The following is a 15,955-nucleotide window of genomic DNA, read 5'->3' on the forward strand; positions in this document are numbered from 1 at the left end:
CTTAAATAAGCTTGGTGTTCTTATGCCCTTAGACAGCACCTCCTACCAACACACCTACAGTTAGCAGTACAAACTGCTGTGCTGACAACATCAACTGGTTCTGAGAAAGCAAGATTTCCAGGTTTATAACAGGATGAGAGAGAGAGAACTGTAGTATTTTGGGGGGACTCACATTTACCTTTTCTGATAGGACAAGATTACAGTTCACAGTCTTTCTGTTTTATGCCCTTAGACAGCACCTCCTACCAACACACCTACAGTTAGCAGTACAAACTGCTGTGCTGACAACATCAACTGGTTCTGAGAAAGCAAGATTTCCAGGTTTATAACAGGATGAGAGAGAGAGAACTGTAGTATTTTGGGGGGACTCACATTTACCTTTTCTGATAGGACAAGATTACAGTTCACAGTCTTTCTGTTTCGGGCTCCCATAACAACAAACTAAACCTTTAGTAAACACGTAAGGATCCCTAAATCAAATAACCATCTTACAGTGACTTGTGTCTGTTCATGCATAACATTGGTATCCACTAATATTAAGCTGCTTCTTGAGCAAGGTAATCATTCCTCTTTGCACACACAAAAAATACCAAGTAACTGTAAATAAATTAGAGAGCAAAGATTTCTCAGTAATTTTCTCCCGTACTGTATTGCAGGCTCTTCAACTGGGCCTCTGTGAAGTCATCTTTCTTAATTCTTGCTATACTGAAACCAATCTTAAAAGAATTAGAAGCTGGCAATCTGGAAGCTATTCCAGGTTCTTAGTCATGGAAAGCTTTTGTTAGGTCTCTGTTAATTTCCATAAAATATGGGCACTGCCCTTCTTAAGCTAACTGCTGATTTGTATAGGGATGTGTACAGTTCCTCCCTGTGAGTCAGACTTCTAAGCTCTACCCATAATTCTTCATTAATAATCAAAAATCCTTACGCAACCACTACCAGCAGCAAGAAGTGGTGGTTTCACATCTTCACCCATCTCCAGAAATTCAGTGCCTAAAGTACCTGGAACAAACATTTCAGTACAGGTTCTACCACAAACATCTCAGGTGGAAAGGAATGAACAAGCATAGGGCAAGTCAATGATAACAATTTAAAATATGCTTACAGCTTTGAGACTAAAAGCAGTAACACTCCCAAAAATTAACTTGATCATGAAACATGGAATTGCACAAAACAGGTAAATCAGGAGAGAATGGCAGTAGAGAAAGAAAAAAAAATAGCACAACCAGTCAACTCTTAAACACACACTCACAAAACATGGTAGAAGGGGGAAAAGAGCCTACGTTCAGCTTAAATGTTATCAGGGACTTCTACTGCCTCAACAAGGTTCAGCTAGAATTGTTATTAACACAGTAAGTTAACTGCCCAATAGGCAGAAGTAAGACAAAAAGAAGTGGAGGTATTAAAATGCTTTTTTTTTTCTACTCCTGTTTTTCCCTTAAGATCTTCAGAATCAAAGAAGCCTCCAGAGGTGTGCAGATGGCTGCAGAGAGACAGTCCAACTACCTGGCAGCAGTTAGAGAGAAAGGACAGGATTTGAACAGTTCCACAGTTTTTAGAACGTGGTGAGGACAACTTCCAGAGACAGAGATGGAACAAGCTAACAGAAGAGAGACAATTTTATACTAGAAATAGTGAAAATTACAAGTTTTTCTATAGATACAGCAGCTAAGACTGTCAGGTTGGAATGCCATTTGAATAAAAGCCCTCAGAATCAGAAATATCAGGAAAAGAAGGAAATAGTGCAGAGAAACAATGATGATGGAGAACAAAAACACCAAAAAAAAATCAAGGGAACAGGTTCCTTTGGAATAAATTCTATGAGCAAAAGTAGTACAGGATAGCTGGATGTTATCAAGAAGCATATGTACAACTCTAAGTACAGCTTTACAAATGGCTTCTTAATTTAATAATAGATATAAGAACTATTAAAAAGTACTACTTATAACCATAATTAAATTTACATCACAAAAGCACACTATCCTGATGTGATCATGAGCAACACAGTTTTGCCAAAGCTTCCTGAACTGACAATCAGAAGCTTCATGCAAATAAGTGGTGACAACAAAGACAGTGATAATGACACAGTGATGACACATCATTAAAGGTGACACAAAGAAACAGCCTAAGAATTTTGAAACAAAATCAGAAAGACACATGCATGAGAGAAAACAAGAAAGAAACAGTAACAGAAAAAGCTTACACAAATAAACCACAGATAAAAAAAATGGGATTTTCTAAACATGAAAGGAGCTCTTTTCTCAAGAAGAATGGAGAAAAAACCCGCAAGTTATGTTTAGATACATTACATGTAAAACTTGCTAACTGCTAGCAAAAATCTTCAAGGTCTTGTGGTGAAAAGGAGAGCAGCAAGACAACTGTGAAGAAAAGCAAACCTGCATAGTCTTTTTAGGAAAAGCATATAAGCATATATAAATTATAATATTCACAGTGATCACATTACTAAATAAACAATACACATAAAATCTTGGAGGAAAAGGTGATAAAGATACTGTAGATTTCTTGGGGATAAATCACATAAAATACTGAGTTCTTTTATGAAGTAAATAGATTGATGGCTCAAAGAAAAGCATATGCTACTGCTTAATATTAGTACAATTTTTGACACTACACCGGTGATATATTGCTTCCAAGGAAAGAGCAATGTGCTCTAGCTTAAATCAACACAGGAGCCTGGTTTGGAAACTGTGGTCAGGATTCTGCAGTAATCTGTACCAGTCTGCCTCTTGCCATGTTTTCCTTTTTTTTATATATAAAAAGCTCTGATGTACATTTGCCAAGTTGTCATTGATATCTCACCCAATACTTGGCACATTAATATAAACAAAACACTCATAATTAAGTTTGAATACTGGAAACTATATGTTCATTTTGAATTATATCATTGTGTAACATTACATATTTTAGGCTCTTTTTTCCCTTCTTTGCTCTTGTGTTTGTCTCACCTTGCACACTCCTCACCTCAACCAGAATATCCAAACTTATGTTCCCTTCCAAAGGATAATAAAATCACTGTCATGGCACTATTTAGTTTCTGTTTTCTCTATATTGCATTTGCTTCTGTTTCAGAAGTAATACAATTTTGTCTGTTTTGGGCTAGTGAGTACTTGCTACGAACTAAGTAAAAATTAAGACTTTAGGTCATGATCTATTATTTACTTTCCCTAGCCCCTCCCTGTTGTGCACACCCTAACTAAATACAAGTTAATTTCCCTGTAAATATTTAATAACCTTTACTTCCTTCAAAAGTAAACTCAATCAGTACTTTTTGATTGCATGACTGTACTGCTGAATTCACTTCTTCAATGTAAATTTGATATCAGACAGTTAGATTTTTTTTCGTGCATTTTCCTAGAATGAACATACAAAGAAGGGAGATCCATGTTCATCTGAGCAATACATGAAGGCAATGGTATAACAAAGAAAGGTAGCATTTTCCAAATGAACAGTTCAGTCAAAAACACAGTGATTGTTCACAAATTATTTCACTTTCTGAAAATAACAAAAGCAAGTGAGATAAGCCACATCCTTAAAAGGTAAACTGTGATTTTTGACAAAGCACCAGACAGTAATTAAGCTAACGAACCACTTAATATTTCTGTCTTTCCAGAGGTCTAGACAACACAGCACATTCTGTAACCCTTAAATAGAACATACCAGACTGATCCTATACATTCGGCCTTCCCTCTCTCCTGCAGAGAGGGCAAAGGTTTCAGACCTGCAGAGTAAAGGAAACCTTTCACAGCTAAGCAGTAATTTCTTTAGCATGTAGAATCAGAAAGGTAACAAAGGCAGTCTCCATAGCCTGAACTAGCACCTGCTTCAAATTTTGATGAGGAAACAAGGAACAGTGTTTCACCAGCTTGTTTCTTCAGCACAGTCTAAGAGAAAAACATTCCAGGATGGAATCGATCCCCTGAGAAGGTCTGCATGTAATTGTTAACTTAGTGTATAGTGCTTCCCTGAAACTGCTGCAATGTCAGCCTTGTTAGTGTCCTCAGCAGAGCAAAGGATGAGGAAAAAAATAATACTTAAACCACAAAAAAGGAGGAAAAAATGCTTTTATGTCTCTAAAACATGTCCAAATTTCAATTTCAGCTAAGCTTAGTTTAAACTAGTACTTCACTAGTAGTAAACAGTAAACTAGTAGCACATGAACATCTCTTCGCTAACTTATTGCTATTTTGCCTTTCATTAAAAAATTATTACACCTAAATGCAGTTGAATATCATAAAGCTCTTCAATTTTTAAAGCACTTTTACACAATTACTTTGAAGGGAGCCCTGGACAATTAAATGACTCTGTTAAATGAATGCTATAGATTTTTAAATGAATGTTATAAGATTTTTAGTGACATATTGAATTTAACCACCAATGAGAAAAAACAGGCATAAGCAACTTGTGTGTATTTAAATAATGTCTTGCTTGAAAGTTCAATGGATTTTGTATGTTCTAACAATGAAGCTATTAGCAAGACAGCCCAAGCTAAGATTTCTCCTATATTTGGCCTTCATCTTCATGTTTGGTTTTCACCTCCATTAAAAATTTCTTAAAATTTAGAAAACAATTTTTTTTTTATTTTAGGCTTGCAGATACTTATGCCATCCCTGTGCTACATTTAATTCCCACCTTGTGATGATAATGACTGCATTCCTCAGCTTAATTCCCTGGTTAACTTACTGATTTTTCCCTTCTTATTTTACTGATGATCATCTAGAACTGTATAAACAACCCACCCCAAAACCAAACAAAAAATCCATCAAAAAATTCACTGTTCTAAGGAAGCCTGACAACAGAGTTTTGAATGACAGAAAACCCTTGCTGAAATTTATGGGGTTTGTGAGTGATCCAAACAGGACCAGCCCTGCACACTACAGGATTTATTTATCCTTGAACATTATCTATTTAACTCTACATGATTCCCCATGATCATATCAGAAACCGTATCTTGTGCCACAGCACAAGGATAAAGCACTGTTCTTCTGATGACAAACAGCCACTCACTAGAGGTCTTTATTTGATGAAAGAAAAAGAAATTAATAGAAAACTATCCACCAGGGCTGTTATTTCCCTGTAGGTTAAGAAATGGAAAATAAAAATCTCAATGTTGAAGAGATGAGGCTGAAAACCAGGGATCATATATACTCAGTTTCTCTGGTGAAATGAGGTGGAATGACTGTTTCACAGTAGAAAGGCCAGCTACACATATGAAAGTAATATTTATTGGGATCTACAATCTGTCTAAAGCTTTCAACTCTGTAGTCTAACACTAAAAAGAGAAAAAATATTTCGCTGGAGCAGTCAAAACGTGTGAGGATTGGAAGATGCAGGTACAAAATGAATTGATGAAGCATTTGTTGGGAGTATTAAACAAATGAGGCAGCTAAAACAGTATCAACTACACAGTAGGGAATCAGTTTGCTTAACCCAGTGGTTTTTAACCTCCTGACATTTTTACTTCCTTAGACCCAGATATTATTTCTTGCGTCTCCTCTGGGTGCCTGGAGCAGCCCTGATGCAAGCCTCCTCACCTGCTTGCCTCCTGCTCCCAGAACACTCCCATCGCCCACACTGACAGAAAGCACTCATCCATGAAAAAGTGGCGGGGCCATGGGAAGGAAAGTAGGGAAAAAGGAGCCACTTGGCTAGGTACCAGTAGTATTTACCCAAAGAAATTACAATTTTAAATACCCCTGGACTACAGATATCAGCAACATAATACCACTTAAAAGCTATATAGGCCTCACTTTCCTTGGGTCCCATCGCCCACACTGACAGAAAGCACTCATCCATGAAAAAGTGGCGGGGCCATGGGAAGGAAAGTAGGGAAAAAGGAGCCACTTGGCTAGGTACCAGTAGTATTTACCCAAAGAAATTACAATTTTAAATACCCCTGGACTACAGATATCAGCAACATAATACCACTTAAAAGCTATATAGGCCTCACTTTCCTTGGGTTGGGAGAATATTTCATCTAAGCGACCAAGAAAATCCAGGTATTTCACATGCAAGAGATTAATTATTTTTCCTCGTATCTGGGGACAGCTTCCATCCCATCCATCTTTCCCCATCCTCCTCCACCTCAGAGTGCTGAAATAAAAGTAATGGTGCATTTTACTTTAAAAGCCACCTGTGGTTCAGTGAACAGGCTGACATGCTATTTCATGTGAGAAAAGAAGCTGTGATTTAATCTCATTTTCACTAGCTAGATTTCTAGCTAATGTATCTGGAGATAGTTAAGCCTGTGTTCACTGTAAGACATCTGCATCATACACCATTTGGCCCTCTGTATTTTCACAGAGCATAGGTGAAAAATTAGCTGGGTTTCTTACACCTGCTGCGCAACAGTGGTAAATCTCTATGTACTCACAGATGTAGAAATATTCCCGGCCTGGCCTGAACTCAAATCCTAGTGAGAAGGGTGTGAAGAGCTGGAACTTTTCCGAGAACTTTAATGGTCCATTCGGGGAATGCGGCCGATTACACTCCCACCTCTTGAACCCTTTGGAAGTGTGATCACAGGAGCTGTAGCCATCAAAGTTCACCATGTAGAGAACATAGCGTTCGGTCTTATCTTCTGGCACTGAGTCTTCATAGTGAGGGCAGAACACATCCAGGTAGTCGTTGATGCAGACATCGATGTGGTAGTCGCCTCGCTGGAATCTGAAATCACAGGAAGAGTTCAAACGTAAGCACAGTTAACTCAGGATGACCTTGTAGCAGGGTAACATTCTCATAAAAGGGGCATCACTAATGGCACTTCATTTCACTGCAGCCATGCACATTCACTCTCAAAAATAACCCTTACAATTCATCAGAGCTATCAGAGACTGATTATGCACGACTGTGATCATACAACGTTCTGGAAAAAGGTTTTGTTCTGTTCTCTTATAGAATGTGTCTGTTGCTAACACACATCAAGTTATAAGCTATCTTTCCCCATGGTTTATTGGATAAACAAACCAAGTAAGCATCTGCTTTATTTGGTTGTGGGTTTGTTTTTTTAATTGAAGAAAGCAAGAAGCAAAAAAACCCAAACTGTATCAGCCTTCACAAATCAGTGTCCACATAAACACTTGCAAATGCATGCAAATAAATAAGCCAAACATATCTTATTTTCTGAATCAGGCAATAATCACCCCTGTGCTGAAAGCTGATTTGACTGCAAGTACTCACAGTTACTACAGGAGCACAAACAGGTTACTTTTTCTTCATAATTAGCAGCAGTTTGTCAAGAGGCAAAGAAAGGTCTGCATGGCTTTTTAAAGGTATTTGAAAAGCAGTGCTTTTCCTTTGGCAAAAGTACACAGTGGAGACATTGCTCTGCTCAGATAAAAGGATTCTGGGATATGAATTATCAGCACTCAGCCTAATGTGACAGTTCTGAATGACTGCCAGCTGAGAAAGGCAGTGCAAGGCACCAAGCCAGGTGCATTTTATTATTGCTGTTGTTATTACTGATAACTCCTTAGAGATGAGGGATTGTTGTTTTGTGGGGGTGGGGAGGGTGTCTCTTTTCTCCCCCCCATGTTTCACTCGCATTATTTCTCTAATGCCTGCTATACTATCTGGAAGAAACTACAGGAACAAATTCACTCCTTCCATGGGAGCTTATACTATGATGGATATAATGATTCTATAAACCAGGTCTGTACATCCATTAAACTCCCTGGGGCAGCCAAAGAAACCAACCACTGACCTACTCCACTTCAGGCTGACTGGGCTACTTGTAGCTTCTCTCTTTCATGGCTGCAGTTGTCAAGTGTACCACAGAGCAATAAAAAGGCCATGACAGATTTAACTATAATACTTCTTTTTAGCTGACGGGCATATTTTAAACACCTGATGGGCCTGAAATCTGCCATCTGGATCCTTCTATCTAATTTCAGAGAAAAAGCAATGATCTGCTGGCCCTCCAAGGATAAATTCAGAGGAAACTACACCTTTTCATATCCCTACAATAATTTAACTTCAATGAAATAGCTTTTTAAAGGGGAAAAACTGAATACGCATCAAAGCATGATATATCTGTATAATTTCAGCTGGTGCACAGCCTCACAGTTCTACTCTGTAACATGGAAAAGCCTCTCTGAATCACAGTTCTTCCGGGACAATTTACATTTATCTAAATCGTTGGCTAAAACGTATAGTTTTGTGCTCCAGTGCTTTCAAAACCTATCACCTGAACAGACACTTTCTTAACACATTTTCAAAACTGCATTGTTTTCAAATTGGTGTCTGTTCTATGAATCAGTTAATATTATGAGGTTTCTTACAGGTAATGGAAAGAGTATCTTATAAGTCACGAATAGAAAAGCCACATTAAGGCAATGATATCTCTATGATTTTTTTAATTACAATTTCAGTAAGTAAAGCATAATATATTTGTGTGTGTGTGTGTATACGTTTTTTTAACCATACAGGTGACAGACAACATAGTCTTCTCAAGGGATTCTCAAGGCTGTATCAGCCATTGCCTTCACAGTAATGCCCAGTCACAGTTTTGTGATAGAAGCTATATGCTTCCAGAACTATACTTATGTAATGCATTCAAGATCAGAGTGACCACCTCAACATTATGTATATAACACAAATAACCTTATGTGAACTGCTTTTGCGCATTAAGTCAATGGAGAGAAATAGGAACTTCTAAAATCCAATTCATCTGGCCACTTTAGGCCCAAGGTACATTTTAATGAGATGGATCACACTTCTGAGGCAGCTATTCCTCTCCTTTAACCAAAAGAAGAGTCTAGACAGACATTTCCCAGACAGAGTATACTGCAAATAGCTGAATTTGAAGGGAAGAATCCAACCATACAGCCCATGACAATGGAGATGACAAGTACTAAGACACAGACAACTGTGTGATCACACGTTAAATCCATGTTAGCAATGAAATCAAACTCGTATCTGGCACCAGTGAGCTATTCTTCCCAATACTGTAAAAAAAGAGCTCATCTGATGCCTTTTTGGCAAAGTTTCCTACTGTATTCTTGTTAAACAAACAAAACCACAATGCAACTGTTCTCTTTGATCACTGGTATTTTAGTTGATTCCTTCTTATTTCTCCTTTCCTAGTAAGTGTTGAAGCAATTGAGTGTCTTCAATCATCCCTGCACTCCCTTGCCTCTTAAGTGCTGCTCGCAAAGCAGCTCTGTGGGTCAAGCACACAACCAAGTCCTTTTTATCCCAGTGTCTTTTTCCCCCCATCGCCCTGCTCTCTCAACAGTTTCATTTCACAGCCATTTACCACAGCTAGAAAATACTGACATTTACATGTGTAAAAAGGGAAGAAGATGGTACATAGGTGCGTATTTTAAGTGATCTAAACTGGTCTTGATTTTGCTGGCATGGCAGTGAACCAGCTCCAGGGAAAACATGTACCAAGGTCCTTTATCAAGAAGCTCTCAGTGAAGACTCTTTATTCCAGGTTATTAGTCAGCTAATAGCAGGTATTTATTTTCCCTCTTGTACTGTCTTACAGAAGTCAGCAATCAAAACCTCAGCAACTCTACTGAAGAGATGTAGAACTAATTTTATGTTTCTAAATGAGGCTACAACACCTCCAACATGTCAGCGGGAGTGAACTTAGACTATTCCCATTTCTCTAGTTACAATCAGTGTGTTGTATTTACCTCCCCAAAGAGGAAATACAAAGTCCCTTAACCTGAACAGAAACGCCAGGGTTGGCTACAAGTAACTCACAAAAAGATTCATGAGCTCAGACTCCTCAAAGCTATTGAAGGAAACACTATAGAAACACACTTTCAAACATTTTAAACCACATTTGAGAGGGTAATACGTAACATTTACAGGCTAAAAACCTCTTACTAGTAGTGTAATTTCAGGTACTAGAGTGAAACAGAAGTTAGATTTCAAATCAAAGCATTGATCAATGTTTAGTCATCTACCCATGTTGAGCAAAACATGTAAAGGGAAGGTGAAATCTATTAACATACATATTTGCAGAAATGACGGGAATAGCAAATCTCCTGGCCCTCTTCCCAGTCCCCTTTGAACAGTAAGCTTTAATTCTAACACACTCTACTAATGCTGCTGATACACTTTCCCTTTTCTCAGCTATCTCTTCATCCTGTTCTGGCACATCCTAACCCAAACTCCCATACCCATCTGGAACTATGTGGTTATCAGGATCTTTATACAAACCCCACTGCAAGGAATAATCTAGATTTTACATAACAGAACACTGTGTTGTGGTAGAAACAAACCAAAAAGGCTTGTCCGAAAATCTGACAGGATCTACAAACCTTCCTGTCACCAAACACTCTGGCTTACACAGAGCAAAACATGGCTCTTCTTCAAACATAATTAACCTTTGGGTTTTTGTCAGGTAGCATTCAAATAGTGTCTTGGGAACCTACATACTACAAAGCTAGCTATTAGGCAGTACAGCTATAAAAGCCATTTTGAAGACAGAGGCAGATAGTTAAGCAGCTTCTAAACCTAAACATTTCCTTAACCAACAAACATAGCTTACTACACAGAACTTGTGCAGTGCTTCCATTAAAGACTGTCATAGGAATGTTTCTGTGCTCAAGTGCCACTAATGAAGTGTCCAGGTATTCAGGATGCAGAGAAAGAACTTCACGGTGATTTTAACTGCAGAATCACAAGGCTAGCAAAACATTTTAAAAGTGATTAATGTCTTCTGTATTGTGTTTATCCATTAAAAAAAGTGAAAAAACATGGTCTGTGTGCACGCTTCTCTTCATAATTTTAAGTTCTCAAGCATAAGTGGCTGATCTCGAATTTAATAACTTTGCTGGTCACTGAAACAAGTGATGATTTATTTAAATCATACAACAACATGAACAACATTTAGAATGTTCTTTAGAATGCAACAATTTCGCTTGGTTTGTCCCTTTCTTCTTTTCTTTCTTGGAATAAACACTACAAAAAATCCATGTTAAGAACAGCACAAATAACACTAATTGGCCATTGCAATAGCTTCTGCTTGTTGCTTCTCATGCAAATCCTATTAGTTATACTCTATCACCCTTCCTATAAAATTGACATACCAGATGCTCTACTTCAAGGTAAGTGTACTGAAAAATTTTACTATGTCAACCTTTCTTTATTCTGCCAAATGCAGGTGGCAAGGTTTCACTGTGAGCCAGAAAAGAGTTCAAGTAACTTTGTCAGAAAGAGACTTGGGAGTGCTGGTTTACAGCTGGCTCAATATGAGACAACAGTGTGCACAGGTAGCCAAGAAGGCCAATGGCATCTAGTTCTGTATCAAGAATAGTGTGACCAGCAGGTCTAGGGAAGTGATCATCCCCCTGCACCTGGCATTGGTGAGGCCAGGCCACACCTACTGTGTTCAGTTTTGGGCCCCTCAATTAAAAAGGAACATTGAGGTGCTGGAGTAAGTCCACCATAAAAAGTCTAGAACACATGTCGTATGAGGAATGGCTGAGGGAATGGGTTTGTTTAGCCTTGAGAAGAGGCAGTTCAGGGATGACCTCATTGTTCTTTACAACAATGGGGGTTGTACAGAGCTGGGGGATGGTCTCTTCTACCATGCCTGCAGTAAGAGGACTATAGGGGGAACATTGAGGTGCTGGAGTAAGTCCACCATAAAAAGTCTAGAACACATGTCGTATGAGGAATGGCTGAGGGAATGGGTTTGTTTAGCCTTGAGAAGAGGCAGTTCAGGGATGACCTCATTGTTCTTTACAACAATGGGGGTTGTACAGAGCTGGGGGATGGTCTCTTCTACCATGCCTGCAGTAAGAGGACTATAGGGAATGGTCATAAGCTGAGACAGGGGAGATTCAGATTAGATGTTAGGAAAATATTTTTCACAGTTAGTGTGGCTGGGCACTGGAATAGGTTGCCCAGAAAAGTGATAGAGTCATCCCTGAAGTGTTCAATAAGCACCAGGATCTGACGCTGGAAGATATGATTTAGGGTTTAGGGGTTACAGCAGAGTGGCAAGTTGATGGTTGGACTTTTTGATCTTGGAGGTCTCCTCCAACTTTGATGATTCTATAATTCTATGATTCTAACTGTTCTGACAATGACTTATGGTTTAATCCCAGCCAGCAGCCAAGAACCAAGGGATTAGATACAAAATGGCTCCTATTCTGCTGCCTGTAGCTTGAAGAGCCTAATAACACCAATGCACAGGGCACACTGCCACTGCTGAACACCTTACACCAGTCCCCTTGCTCTCAAATGATAGTCTAAAATGTAAAGTAATATCAACAAAATTCACTGAAGCAATTACACTTGGGGTAGGTATAAGCCACAATTACCCATAATTCTTCAGAAACAGCACAGCATAAAGTTACTCGTTCTGTTTCCCAAGGAAAAAAAGCTTCTGTGCACAGCACATGTGCATACTCCTGTGACTGCTGGTTGTTCAACTCCTCCTTTGTATTTTCATGGCCACTAAGCCACCTTTAACTAAATTTAATGGGGACAGTGAGATCTCAGAAAGAAGTCCATTCCTACAAGTATCATGATAAAAAGCAGCCAGGTGAGAAAATCCCGTAAGTATCCCAGCAAAGGCTGAATCTCCAGTAGATTAAGTATTATTAAACAAAAGAAACATCTCTTACAAATGCCCAAGACACAGGAAAAACATGAACTGGAAAAATACAGAAATAGGTTGAAAACTATGTTTTCAGCTTTGTGTCAGCTGGTTATGAAACTATTTGCTTAAATTATTAATAACAGAGAGATTAGTATAAGTAGGTATTTTTCAGGCAATAATACACAAAACCCCAAACATTTTCTGTTAACATAATTGTTAACATAATTTAAAAGGACAACATTTTAATTGCTCTCACGATGTGATGATGTAGTTATTTACCATTCCACAGTGCAAAGCTCGCACACAGCTGTTGTCTCTGTTTAGGTGGCAAGTGTAGAGCACTAGACCATCCCAAGCTCTATTCACATGCTGTGACTGGAACATAGCAGGGTAACTTGTGCCTCATTATTCTTTTACACACTTCAAGGCCCCTCATTTCAACTAACGTAAAGCTGTTAAGTGCGATGGGAGAAATCTTGTGGTTGTTAATTATCTGAGGGGTTGTGGGATTAAGTGTACCGTTTTACTGCAGATAATTTAAAAGATGCTATTTCTGTGCTGTGGAAAAATAACCTCTTTAATGCTTTTCTGCTCTTTTTACTGGCTTTGTCACAACATTTCATAAACTCTGTTCCTATAGCTCTGCTGACATCAACAATGATTCGGGTGCACAAACAATGAAGCAATCAAAGAGCTATGTTAATTTTAGCTCTATTCAAACCAAAAGAAAATTCAACATTTTCCAGATGCTAAGAGAAGAGAGTTTGCTAACAGTAGCAAGCCTGTGACATTTTAAATCTCTAGCAGGATATTGCTACCCTGAGCAAGCAAACAAAATAACCCTTTAATATAACGAACCAGTCCATGAACTTTTAGTCCTTAGGTTACGGTTTCACAAGTTAAAACAAGTTCAAGACACCGTGAAAAAAACACTAGGTAGGATGCAAAATCAAGGCTGTTGTTCAAAAAAACAGTATTCAAAAATTATGCCTAGAAAAGACTGCAAGCTAAATACACAATGCAGAAAGAAACTTATTCTCTTGTCATTAAGTCCTCTATTCAATTAGCATTTATTGGAGTAATTAAACACTGGGAGAGGATGCCAGGCTAATTGTTAGATTATGATAATTACACAGCTTTGCTGTGCTACAGCTGATCAAAATAAGATGTGGTCACACACACTCAGCTAAAGCTTCTCTGCAATAATCAGGCTTCCATGGGAAACTTATTACTATAATAAGGCCACTTGTTACTAGTTCATTATCAATCAGGCAGAGAAACTTATTATTTGAAACCTTCATTTTACTCTCCCACCCACTCTGCTGGAACAACCTCCCAAAAGGTTGTGCCCAGGTCTCTGCCTTTGGCTGGCTCCCTTCCATCATAATTACACAGCTGAGCAGAATCAGGCTCCTGCACTTGAAAGAGTTCATCAGACTTCAAATTACTGTTTCACAAACTGCTGCAAGTGCCTATCACATTTCTTGACAGAGCCGAGTGATCTGCATTTCCCTTCATACACGTCTGTCAGAAACCTACCTTTTCCCTTTTAATCCTGCTACATCCCTCTTGTCTGGGAGATTTTTCACATTACTTGCATGGATCCAAAAGCAAAAATCCCAAACAAAAATCCCAGACAAACAAGAATCAGAAAAAAAGAGAGCTGCATTAAGATGAACTTCATGAGAAAAAGCATCAGTTTTACGTGGCTTGTCTCCCTAGAGAATCTCATGCCTTTACCCCTTCTTATCAGCTAACAGTACAAGAAAGACATTGTGCCTTCCTATTTGGAGGGCTGGGGTTTTTCTCTTGTTAAAGAACAGGGTTCTCATCAGCTGCCATTGTACCAGGTACTTCATACTGCCTATTTAAAAGAGACAAACAAGTGATTTACTATGGGGACTAGAACATGGGAAAAAACATGAAACAAATCAGTTTGAGCTAGCATTCAGAATTATAAAGAAAAGAACTCATTAAGCACTGAGTAGCTCTGAAGAGTCAGTTTGGCCAGAACAGAAGAAATTCACCAAAAAACCCCAAAATTCATGATAATTATTTTTATTCTGTGATTAAAAAAACAGACCTTTTAAAATGTTAGCAGCATCTACCCTTGCATCAGCAATTGATCTGGAAATGTCTTAGACTGAATAGGCCAGGGTTTAAAACACTAGTAGTATAACAGTTCACGTTTCACTCGCATGAACTTCATTTTCCCCATTCTATCTAAGTTTATAGCTATCCTGCAGGTGAACACTTACAAAACTTTAATTCTTCCAGAACCAAGAAACCTCCTCAAAGACAGTCTGGTAAGTCATTATGCTGGAGAGGGGGAAAAAAAGTAAAATCTTCCTTTTTTTTTTTTTTTTATAAAACCTGATTGTTGAAAACATCCTAATGTGCCTCAGCTGAAACACATCACTTGCAAAACAGAGAAAGTCTGCATCCAGAAGGAGACTTCTATTAGTAGAATCATGGCAAAAAAGACTTCAAAGCACAGGAGGAAAGGAGTCAGTTTTAATGGAAAAGGGATATGTCCTATTTAAAAATGTACAAGTTCTCTGAATGACATATCTTGTGTTAATTCCATTAACCTGAGAGACCTGAAATACCTTTTTTCATGTTCAATTGCCTAAGAAAAAATTCAATTGCATCATAACAGTTGAGTAACATCGAATTTAAAGTCTAGACACACATTTTACTTATTTTTATGACTTAAAGACTGTGTAAGAAATAAATTCCACAAAACTGCGTTCACTCTACTAATAGTTAATAATTTCCCCCTTACACTTATAACTATGTTTATTTGTACAGCTGGGTCCTATATTGACATTTTATAGCTGGCACTGCAGAAAGATATATGTTCAATCATAACGCAAACATTAAAAAACAGAAACTAATTGCTCTTCCCTGAGCAGATACGAGGGAGAGAATAAACAAATCAACGTTTATTTCCCACCTATAAATCTGAGCACTCTGGAGATTCTCATGTAATGCAGCACCCTCACCCACTTCGCATCATTCTGCATTTCCTAATCAATGAGCTGGACATTTTTCATGCTATTTATTAAAACTGTTTCCTCAGACTCTGCATTTGTAAAATTTGTTCAAAGCTGGTGCACATAACTTTCACCTGATCTTTTAGAATTTCTCTTTTGCTCCAGCTTCTGAAGCACAGAATTCATTGCATCTTGGGGGCCTCAGTGATGCTGTCATGCTGTTGATACTAAAGATGATAAAGGGGTGCAACACAACACAGCATTGTTGCTATGAGGTCAAGCTCTTATTCCCAGCTGTCACAGCTCTGATAGCTTTAAATCCCACGACCACAGACTGCCTGGCTATTCCATTGCTTTGGACATTTAGCATGCGGAG

At 38.4% G+C, this 15,955-nt stretch overlaps 1 pseudogene across 1 annotated transcript; it reads right to left on the reverse strand.

Annotated features, from left to right (window-relative positions):
* Nucleotides 1-6,269: 6,269 nt before the first annotated feature.
* LOC103810191 lies at nucleotides 6,270-6,713 on the reverse strand (annotated as a pseudogene). Its single transcript, XR_624803.1, has one exon. The product of XR_624803.1 is annotated as an ephrin-A5 pseudogene (transcript).
* Nucleotides 6,714-15,955: the final 9,242 nt, after the last annotated feature.

This window comes from Acanthisitta chloris, unplaced genomic scaffold (genome assembly GCF_000695815.1).
Source record: "Acanthisitta chloris isolate BGI_N310 unplaced genomic scaffold, ASM69581v1 scaffold24549, whole genome shotgun sequence".
Lineage (NCBI taxonomy): Eukaryota > Metazoa > Chordata > Aves > Passeriformes > Acanthisittidae > Acanthisitta > Acanthisitta chloris.